Source organism: Aegilops tauschii, chromosome 1 (genome assembly GCF_002575655.3).
Source record: "Aegilops tauschii subsp. strangulata cultivar AL8/78 chromosome 1, Aet v6.0, whole genome shotgun sequence".
NCBI classification, from domain to species: domain Eukaryota; kingdom Viridiplantae; phylum Streptophyta; class Magnoliopsida; order Poales; family Poaceae; genus Aegilops; species Aegilops tauschii.
Window position 1 is genome coordinate 48,415,634 of NC_053035.3, and position 8,772 is coordinate 48,424,405.

Below are 8,772 nucleotides of genomic sequence, written 5' to 3' on the forward strand. Positions count from 1 at the left end.
CGGCTCTCCGGCAGGGCTTCGCATAGCTTCTGCGAGAGAGAGAGAGAGAGAGAGAGAGAGAGAGAGATGTTGCAGGGGAGGAGGGAGGCGCCCAAGGCTGTAGGTTGCTGCCCTCCCTCCCCCCCCCCTTTATATAGGCCCCCTTGGGAGGGGGGGCCGGCCAAAACCCATCTAGGGTTGGGGGGCGGCGGCCAAGGGGTGGAAAGGGGTGCCTTGCCCCCCAAGGCAAGGGGGAAGCTCCCCCCCTAGGGTTCCCAACCCTAGGCGCATGGGGGGAGGCCCAAGGGGGGCGCCCCAGCCCACTAAGGGCTGGTTCCCTTCCACTTTCAGCCCACGGGGCCCTCCGGGATAGGTGGCCCCACCCGATGGACCCCCGGGACCCTTCCGGTGGTCCCGGTACAATACCGGTAACCCCCGAAACTTTCCCGGTGGCCGAAACTTGACTTCCTATATATAATTCTTCACCTCCGGACCATTCCGGAACCTCTCGTGACGTCCGGGATCTCATGCGGGACTCCGAACAACTTTCGGATTTCCGCATACATATATCTCTACAACCCTAGCGTCACCGGACCTTAAGTGTGTAGACCCTACGGGTTCGGGAGACATGCAGACATGACCGAGACGCCTCTCCGGTCAATAACCAACAGCGGGATCTGGATACCCATGTTGGCTCCCACATGTTCCAAGATGATCTCATCGGATGAACCACGGTGTCGAGGATTCAATCAATCTGTATGCAATTCCCTTTGTCAAACGGTATGTTACTTGCCCGAGATTCGATCATCGGTATCCCAATACCTTGTTCAATCTCGTTACCGGCAAGTCTCTTTACTCGTACCGCAATGCATGATCCCGTGACTAACGCCTTAGTCACATTGAGCTCATTATGATGATGCATTACCGAGTGGGCCCAGAGATACCTCTCCGTCACACGGAGTGACAAATCCCAGTCTCGATCCGTGCCAACCCAACAGACACTTTCGGAGATACCCGTAGTGCACCTTTATAGTCACCCAGTTACGTTGTGACGTTTGGCACACCCAAAGCACTCCTACGGTATCCAGGAGTTGCACGATCTCATGGTCTAAGGAAAAGATACTTGACATTGGAAAAGCTCTAGCAAACGAAACTACACGATCTTTTATGCTATGCTTAGGATTGGGTCTTGTCCATCACATCATTCTCCTAATGATGTGATCCCGTTATCAATGACATCCAATGTCCATAGTCAGGAAACCATGACTATCAGTTGATCAACGAGCTAGTCAACTAGAGGCTTACTAGGGACAGGTTGTGGTCTATGTATTCACACATGTATTACAATTTCCGGACAATACAATTATAGCATGAATAATAGACAATTACCATGAACAAAGAAATATAATAATAACCATTTATTATTGCCTCTAGGGCATATTTCCAACAGTTCACACTTTATTCATGGTGCTTTCCGTAAAATGATTTCCAAGTATGATGTTAACCATAGAATTGCATCACCTTATCATCCTCAGTCTAGTGGTCAAGTTGAACTTAGCAATAGAGAAATAAAATTAATTTTGCAAAAGACTGTCAATAGGTCCAGGAAGAATTGGTCTAAGAAATTAGATGATGCACTTTGGGCTTATAGAACAACATATAAAAATCCTATGGGTATGTCTCCATATAAAATGGTTTATGGAAAAGCTTGTCATTTGCCTCTTGAGTTAGACCATAAAGCATATTGGGCCATCAAAGATCTCAATTATGATTACAAACTTGCTGGTGAAAAGAGGTTATTTGATATTAGCTCTTTAGATGAATGGAGAACCCAAGCTTATGAAAATGCGAAATTATTCAAAGAAAAAGTTAAAAGATGGCATGACAAAAGAATCCAAAAGCGTGAGTTTAAAGTCGGAGAAAATGTTCTTTTGTACAACTCTCGTTTCAGATTCCTTGCAAGAAAACTCCTCTCAAAATGGGAACGCCCATATGTCATGAGGAGGTTTATCGGTCTGGAGCCATCAAAATAAATAATTCCGAAGGCAATAACCCGAAGGTTGTTAATGGGAAACGAATAAAGCATTATATCTCAGGTGCACCCATTAATGTTGAAAGTAATATTATCCAAACTTTGACACCAGAAGAACACATAAAAGAGTCCTTCCGGAACACTCCAGAATCGTGAAAATAAGGAGGTACGTGATACGGTAAGTAAATGGACTCCGAAAAATCCGCAAAAGTATTTTTTATCAGTTTTGGAATATATAAAATTTTTGAAAATAAAGAAACTTCCAGGAAGCGTCCCCTAGTGGGCACAAGACACCAGCCTGGCGCGCCCAGGTGGGTTGTGCCCACCTGGGACACCTTCCGTACTCTGTTTTTCTACCGTATGCTTGTCCTCCCAGATTAAAAAAATATATACTTCCGAACCTATTGATCATTGTATCATAGAGAAACCCTCTGTTCTCTTTTCTTGCTATTTTCTGCGTAGTTCTAAAAATATGTCGTCCCAACACTCTGACGGAGAGAGATATGTCTCACATCTCATTGCTGACCCAAAGACCTATGGGGACCTATCTCCTTATGGCCGAACTACCGATGACGAGGAGGATGCTAACTTGATGAGCATCGATAATTCAAGCTCGGAGGAGGAGGATGTCCCTCTACCTCAACCAGGGGATATGCACATGGAGTTCAAGAAGTCAAGTCTCCCAAAGAGAGCTAACCGGTCTAAAAACCGATCTATTCCTCTTCGTTTTCGGCAGAAAGCAAAGGGGATTTATGTGACAAGATCTTGAAGCTGGAACTGGAAGTCGACGATTTAAAAGAGGAAGTTGCTCTCCTCAACTATAATATGAAAAAGTTGAAGGCACAATTCTCTTCATCACCACCACCATCGTATTTTTCACCACCAAAGGAGAACTGAGTATCGAGTATGGACACTCCCCTTGGCTTCCGCCAAACTTGGGGGAGCTGCCCCGGTATCGTATCATCCCACTATCTTTTTGCCTTTACTTATTTTAGTTCGATCTTTTGCTTTAGATGAATAAAAGTTTAGTTCGATCCTTTCTTCTTTGAGAGTTTGCTTAGTGATCTAGCCTTGCAATCGTGTGCAAGTTATATAATAAAGTTTAGTTCGATTTTTTGCTTTCTTTACTATCATGTTGCAAATTAAAGAAAAGAAATAAGAATAAAAAATAGAGAAAGGAAATAAATGAAGAAAAGATCATATACTAATCTTATGGGAGGTGATGACACCACATAAGGAAAAGTACAAGTATGAAATTTTATTAGAGATTGACAAACATAGCATTAGTCAATGATGCAACTGATGAAAGAATTAATAAGGGAAGAAAAGATTCACATATAAATATACTATTCTAGACATCTTTTGTGATTGTGAGCCCTTATCAAAATATTATATGCCAAAATTGTTGACGTTGGACCAGGAAGACAACTTAATGGTTTATGTTTGTTTATATTCACATAGAAGTCATTGTTATAGATCCTTTAACATGTGGTGCTTGCCCCCTATCTTTGCTAGCCAAAAATTCCACACTAAGTAGAGATACTACTTATTTTCAAGAGTCTGCTACCTCTTGAGCATGCATTGGTTTTCCCTTGAAGAGGAAAGGGTGATGCAACAAAGTAGTGTAAGTATTTCCCTTAGTTTTTGACAACCAAGGTATCAATCCAGTAGGAGATTAAACGCAAGTCACCTAGTACCTGCACAAACAAACAAGAACCTCGCAACCAACACGATAAAGGGGTTGTCAATCCCTTCACGGTCACTTACGAAAGTGAGATTTGATAAAGATAATAAGATAAATATTTTTGGTATTTTTGTTAGATTGAAAGTAAAGATTGCAAAATAAACGGCGACAGAAATGGCTAGTTGTTGGGAGAATAATATAATGGAGAATAGACCCGGGGGCCATAGGTTTCACTAGTGGCTTCTCTCAAGATAGCAAATTCTACGGTGGGTGAACAAATTACTGTCGAGCAATTGATAGAAAAGCGCATAGTTATCAGAATATCTAGGCATGATCATATATATAGGCATCACGTCCGCGACAAGTAGATCGAAACGATTCTGCATCTACTACCATTACTCCACACATCGACCGCTATCCAGCATGCATCTAGAGTATTAAGTTCATAAGAACAGAGTAACGCATTAGGCAAGATGACATGATGTAGAGGGATAAACTCAAGCAATATGGTATAAACCCCATCTTTTTATCCTCGATGGCAACAATATAATACGTGCCTTGCTGCCCCTGCTGTCACTAGGAAAGGACACCGCAAGATTGAACCCGAAGCTAAGCACTTCTCCCATTGCAAGAAAGATCAATCTAGTAGGCCAAACCAAACTGATAATTCGAAGAGACTTGCGAAGATATTAAATCATGCATAAAAGAATTCAGAGAAGAATCAAATATTGTTCATAGATAATCTTGATCATAAACCCACAATTCATCGGATCTCGACAAACACACCACAAAAAGAATTACATCAAATAGATCTTCAAGAGAATCGAGGAGAACTTTGTATTGATATCCAAAGAGAGACAAGAGGCCATCTAGCTAATAACTATGGACCCCGAAGGTCTGTGGTAAACTACTCACACATCATCGGAGAGGCTATGGTGTTGATGTACACTACAGGAATCAGCTATTTTGCCGTCTGCCACGGCGGACGGCAAAGGCATGAACGGCGGACGGCAAAGGCCTTCGCCGTCAGCCGCGGACGGCAAAAGGCTCCGGCAAAGTAAGGTCCGGCAAAGAGCTACTTTGCCGTCTACTTCCGGGCGGCTGACGGCAAAGGGCCTTTGCCGTCTGCAGCGGACGGCAAAGAGAGCAGACGGCAATAATTGCGCTGTCAGTCCGTTAAGTGGCTAACGGCAGGCCTTTGCCGTCCGCCGCTGACGGTAGGTCTTTGCCGTCTGCCACTGATGGCAAACTTTCTAGTGTCTTTGCCGTCTGCCACTGTAGGCAAACTTTCTAGTGTCTTTGCCGTCCGCCACTGTAGGCAAACTTTCTAGTGTCTTTGCCGTCTGCCACTGTAGGCAAACTGACCAAATGGGTCAGCTCCCAGGAAGCACAGTTGGCTGCCATGTGGCTTCTTTGCCATCTGCGACAGACGGCAAAGAGCCCGTTGCCGTCGGTGGCAGACGGCAAAGAGCCTGCATATTGGCTCTTTTTTCTGTTTTTTATTAAATCCAACAATTTTCACAGCAAATATATATGACATATATAGATATATTTCACAGGCCTATTTAACAGCAAACATATCACATATATCCAGCACATAAGTTCCATCCATTCATACATAAGAAAGTTCCATCCATTCATACATAAGCAAGTTCCATCCATACATATTACATAAGCAAGTTCCATCCATCCATTCATACATAAGAAAGTTCCATCCATACATAAACAAGCACTCCATAGCAAGCTAGCTTCCATGAAGTGAATGAAATCTGTAAAATGGCAAAATAAGAAAGTTAGAAATAGGTGACTAGAATAAGAAGACTAGAACAAGAAGAGTAGAACAAGAAGAAGACTCGAACAAGAAGTATATGTCATTTATGAGCTAAGTTACGTGAAATGGATCATATATGAGCTAACTAAGTTGAAATGGGTCGTTTATGAGCTAGCTAAGGTGAAATGGATCATTTATGAGCTAACTTAGTTGAAATGGGTCGTTTATGAGCTAGCTAAGGTGAAATGGATCATTTATGAGCTAACTTAGTTGAAATGGGTCGTTTATGAGCTAACTAAGGTCAAATGGATCGTTTTTGAGGTAACTAAGGTGAAATGGATCGTTTTTTAGCTAACTTAGGTGAAATGGATCATTTATGAGCTAACTTAGTTGAAATGGATCGTTTTTGAGCTAACTTAGGTAAAATGGATCATTTATGAGCTAATTTAGTTGAAATGGATCTTTTTGAGCTAACTTAGGTGAAATGGATCATTTAAGAGCTAATTTAGGTGAAATGGATCTTTTTTAGCTAACTTGGTGAAATGGGTCGTTTATGAGCTAAATTAGTTGAAATGGATCGTTTATGAGATAACCTAGGTAAGATGGGTCATTTTGGAGCTAACCTAGGTGAAATGGGTCATTTTAAAGCTAACGTAGGTAAAATGGATCATTTAGGAGCTAATCTAGGTAAAATGGGTCATTTTTTAGCTAACTTGGATGAACTGGATCATTTATAAGCTAACCAAGGTAAAATGGGTCATTTTAGAGCTAACTTAGGTAAAATAGATCGTTTATGAGCTAACTAAGCTAATTATGCAATTTTTGACATAAGTAAGCTAAGTACAGATCGTTTTAGTGCTAACTTAGGTAAGATGGATGGTTTTAGAGGTCAGTAAGCTTATTAAGTCATTTTGGAGGAGAAGAAGCTAAGTCTAGGTCATTATGGTAAGCATTGGAGGAAATAAAGCTAAGTCTAGGTCTTTATGCATGTGTTAAGCAAAACACTAGATAAACTTACCATGATCCAGGAGGTGTAGGAGCGGGCTGGCTCGTGTCGGTAGCTGGAGAAGGATCGTGCGATGCTTGTCTGGAGTTACGCTGCACCAAAGATCATTTCCAATGTCTTGTTAGCATGATGACACTCAAATGTTAAGACTAGCAAGTAATGTCCATTCAAATTAAACTCACCGTGGTCCCAGGAGCAATCACTGGCATCGGCGGAGCGGTCTGACCGGTCTTCTCGCACACAGACTGCACATTTGGTTTTGACGACTCAGTCATACTAGTTAGTAATGAGACAAACACTACATGAATGTTTTGGCTAATCTGCAGAAGAAACTTACTACAAGGAGCTCGTACATGGCCCTTCCCTGCATGTCATTCCGTGCCCTCTCCTCCTCCAACATCTTTGTCGTCCTCTCCTCCAACTCCCGCTGCCTCTCCGCCGCCTCCGCCAGAAGTTTCTCCGTTCTATCTCTCTCACTCTGTATAGCAGCCTGCAACACCACTCACATGACCATTTGTAATCATTGATGGAAGCGCACACAATGTAATGGAGAAAGATAGCTGAGTACGTATCACTAACCTTGATGGCGAGTTGGACTGGCCGTTCACGAGGCCTTATCTCAGGAGCGGAGCTCGACTGGCGCGCCTTGATCTCCGGGAGAGTGCTAGGACAACGGATAAGTCCATCTCCAATGGCTATGGAGCCATGGGACCTCCCGCCACCAGATATCATCACCAGCTCTGGATCAATGGGACCCTGGCTCGGGTTAAAGTCCTCCCCTTTCCTCGCCTTCCCCTCATCTCTATATCTCACGAGCTTGTTGTGGGAGGAGATGTTGGTGAAGTTGTTTGCATCATCGAGGTCAGACGGAGAGAATGCCTTGACTTTCTTGAAAGAGGCAGTGTGGGCCATGGCATACAGGTCGTACACCTCTGGCACCTTATCCACCTTATTGTGGCGTGCCTGAAAGAGAGAAACAATGTAAATTAGTAATTAAAGGGCTCAAGCTAGCATGATGAATGAATTGCATGAATCATGAAGCAAACCACATACCCAGTTCCGCCCGAACTGATATAAGTTGGAGCTGCCTTGATGGTGTGGCACACCTTCCATTTGGGCACGTTTGTCCTTGGCCTCGTTGTGGAGGGCTAGCCATTCTTTTGAGCACCACTCATTGACCAACACCTCCCAACAATCCATCCGATCCGCACACCATCTCGGAGGCGCCTAAGTTAGCAAATAGAAACTTGAGCGCTACGGCTAAGAATTACTAAATAAAGGAACTTAAGTAGAAGGCCTTAAGAATTACCTTCATGTACTGCTCCTTACTCAGGAACTTATAGCGGCACACCGGCTTGGTCTTCTTGATACCACGCAAGGCGTAGTAGTCTCGAACAGCCTGCACCCGAGCCTCGTGCCGTAAGTTCTATAGTAGGCGCTTGGAGACGTTCTCGATAACATGTGCCGCGTCCTCCTCGTATCCCTCCTCACACCTGTAGAATGTCTGCAATCAAATGAGACAATATTGATTAGTACAATTAATAACTAGCTAGTTGAAGATTTTTAAATGTGTAAAGGAGAAATTACCCAAAACTTTCTGATCACCACGTCTGCCCTCGTGTCGCACAAGACACCGTCGATAATCTCATCCGGCGGGGCCGGGGCAGCCAAGTAGTGCTCCCAGCTCAATCCAAGCTCTGGAAGCCGACCCTCACCAGGCAACGTGACAAACCCCGGGAAGTTTTGCCGGCAAAGAACTCCAAGGACGGAGTTGGGCCGGCGGACACTATGATGGTGGTCCCAACCCCTGCAGCATGACAAGGCCAACGCATTAGTTATTTGAAGAAACGTGAATGCAGAAGGTACAAAAATATTAAATGCACTTACCTCTCCCCATCAGGGAAAATCAACCACCTCTGCTCGTGGGTCGCCGGCACGGACGGGAGCCGTGTAGCACCACGCTGGTAGATGGTGCCCCCCTCCTCAATATCAGTCGGCTCCCCGCCATCATCAGCATGGCCACTCGGCTCCTCGGGCTGATCCGACCAGGTACCCCATCCAGACATGTGCTCCTCCGGGGTCTCGTGGGCCGAACTCTCGTGGGCCGAAGGCCCGTCGACCCGAGGCTCGTGGGCCCAAGACCCGTGGACCGGAGGCTCGTGGACCGGAGTCCGTGTAGCCTCCTCCTCGGACGAGTCCACCCTAGCAGTCACGTGCTCGGGTGAAACAGCTGGGGGTGGCGGCGAGGAAGGCGCCGTAGCAGTCACCCTACCTCCTCTCCCGCGACCACGTGCCCCACC